This window comes from Lipotes vexillifer, unplaced genomic scaffold, assembly GCF_000442215.2.
Source record: "Lipotes vexillifer unplaced genomic scaffold, Lipotes_vexillifer_v1.1 scaffold575, whole genome shotgun sequence".
Classification (NCBI taxonomy): Eukaryota; Metazoa; Chordata; class Mammalia; order Artiodactyla; family Lipotidae; genus Lipotes; species Lipotes vexillifer.
The window spans coordinates 1,271,463-1,274,185 of record NW_006780198.1 but is presented as its reverse complement, the minus strand read 5'-3'; the positions used below and the strand labels follow the sequence as shown (position 1 = coordinate 1,274,185).

At 50.2% G+C, this 2,723-nt stretch overlaps 1 non-coding gene across 1 annotated transcript; it reads left to right on the top strand.

The window, feature by feature from the left end:
* Positions 1–2,095: 2,095 nt before the first annotated feature.
* Positions 2,096–2,168, top strand: TRNAG-UCC (transfer RNA glycine (anticodon UCC)). The gene has a single exon. It is a non-coding gene; the product is annotated as a tRNA-Gly (tRNA).
* The last annotated feature ends 555 nt before the right edge of the window (positions 2,169–2,723 follow it).

Here is a 2,723-nt window from a genome sequence, read left to right as displayed (position 1 = left end):
TTAAAGCTATGGGCTTATTCTGTTTAAAAATACCACATTGTGCTTTGCTGTAGGTGTAAGCGTTATGTTGATTTCAGAAACGGCTGGGAAGCCCAGGGCAGGGGGCCCTCAGTGGGCATCTGAGGGCAAGCCCAACTCTCCTGGAGGCTGGGAGGGATAAGCTTGCCCCGCTCATGAGTAATGACTGTGGTTTTCTGGCAAACACTAAGAAGGAAGGAACTAAAAATACTTATCAGCCACTATGCCAAAACTCTGCGGTGCTCAGAACGTGCAGGCCAACGTGTTGAAGCCCTTTCATTGTGAGAGGAATCAGACCAAACACCAAGGTCAAAGTCATTTCACACACACACACCCTTGCCTCTCGCCGAGGCTGGTGCACAGAGGAGGAACCAGGCGCCCAGCACTGCCCCGGCCAGCTGTCCAGCCACTGCCAGGAGAGGGGCGGCAGTGGGAGGCACTGGTAGGGCCCCCAGACACGCTGGCCATGGACACTGCCCCAACCTAGCTGCAGGGTTCACCAAGTCCTGCCAGGCGATGGCTCTTCCACTGCCAAATCACGGAAGCCAAGACAGAAAGAGCAGCATAGACATTTCCCCGATGCTTCCTCCCAAGCTGCTGGCATCAGAGCCCCAGACACCTGCAGGGCAGGTGGGAGAGAACAGCCCAGATGGAGTGCAGTCCTCCAGACCCTGCTTCTCAAACTTTAACGTGCAGGTGAACCACCGGGTTTCAGGGTCAGCAGGCCTGGGTGGGGTCAGAGACTCTGCATTTCTAACAAGCGCCCGGGTAGGCTGATACTGCTGGTCCGTGGACCAGGAAGGAAACAAAACCCCACCAGGTGCACAGAGCAAATAGGGATGGGGATTGGGGTGGAGGCTAATGGCAGCTCCGGTGCGATAAGCTCCTGGTTTGAAGGATGGAGAACATTTTCTGAAGCCTGGCCCTGCCACGCAGCTCAGCGTTGAAGCCGACAGCCCATGGTTTTGAACCCACCACGTGGGAGAATTTTACTCAGTGCAGGCACTGCCCAGGACCCCTGAGAGTTTGGGAGGCACAGGTACCCACTCACCACTAGGGGAGAGTGAGTCATTGTAGAAAGGGAACACATTGACCCAAACGGGTAAGCCAGGGAGTCTGACACACCAAACACTGACAAACAGGGTTCGAGTTCCAAATGTTCCACACCAGCCGTGTGGCCTTGGATAAGTCATTCTGCGCCTCAGTTTCCTTATTTGTAAAGTGAGACTAATAATGGTACTTTCAATGGTAGACAGAATAACGGCCCCCAAAGAAGTACACATTCTTATCCCCAGAACCTGAGACTATGTGACTACATGGCAAAAGGGTCTTTGCAGTGGTGATTAAAGATCCTGAATTAGGGAGCTTAGCCTGGATTATCCAGGTGGGCCCAATGTAATCTTTACAAGAGGGAGACAGGAGGATTGGAACCAGGCAAGGAGGTGTTAGGATGCAGCAGAGGCCAGGGAGAGAGATTTGAAGATGCTTTGCTCCTGCCTTTAGGAAACGGAGGAAGGGGTCACAAACCAAGGAAAGTGGGTGGCCTTGAGAAGCTGGAAAAGGCAAGGAAATGGATTCTCCCCTAGAGCCTTGGAAAGAATGGAAGGAACACAAATCTTCCCACACCTTGGTTTTAACCCCAGATGACCCATTTCCTCCAGAATTGTAAGATAATAAGTCTGTCTTTGGGACCACTAAATTTGTGGTAATCTGTTACAGCAGGCTTCAGAAACAAACACGCTTTCTTTCCCACGGGATGGTTGTAAAAGTTCATGAAACAATGGATAGGTGCAGCTCCCAGCACAGTGCCTGGCATCTGGTAAGGCCCACTGGTTAGCAGCGTGCACAGCAGGGACCCCCATGCTTTCCCGCTGTCATTAGCAGAGTTGCAGCCCTGTCAGGTGGTGACCTCCACCCTCACCCTGTGCCAGGAACACTGAAGGTCTCTAGGATCAACGCTCGTCAGTAAATTATGACCAAGACTTCCTGCTTCCGAGCACTCTGGACGACTCTGAGGTCAGACATGCTTGGGGGAGAGGGGACCCCAAAGAAGATTTAGAATCACTGATGAGGGTATTCCCTGGAGGTCCAGTGGTTAGGGCTCTGTGCTTCCACCGCAGGGGACCCAGGTTCGATCCCTGGTCGGGGAACTAAGATCCCACAAGCTGCGCAGCCAAAAAACGAAAAGAAAAGAAAAGAAAAAACTCACTGATGAAGCACGAAAGGGACATTAGATGGAGGATTCCAGCCGCATCAGGCACTTTCCTTTAGCTAAAAAATAAGTCCACTTTTTAAAAACCTTGATACCTCCATAATGGCTTCACAAAGAAATGCAGTTTTAGGAGCAGAGAAGAAAGAATATAAAATGGATGATCTGCAGGCAGAGTTTCAAGTTTATGCAAACTGGAACAGACACAGAACTGAGCTGCCCAAGAAGGACTTGCTAACAGTGACGGCGGCTGCAGGGCTGCAGGGCGCTGGCTCTGACAGAGATCTCGCGAGGCTCCGGGACTGCCGGACCTGGCCCGGGACCAGGGCATAATGTATTATAACTATAGAGTAAGTTATTCAAATTATGATCATTTCAGGAACCATTTTTTATGAGAAAATAAATTTTAAATAATAGCATTTTAAACTTTTTATGGTTTCATTCATCATGTGACCTGGGACAAGGTTTTTTTTTTTTTTTTTTTTTTTTTTTTTTT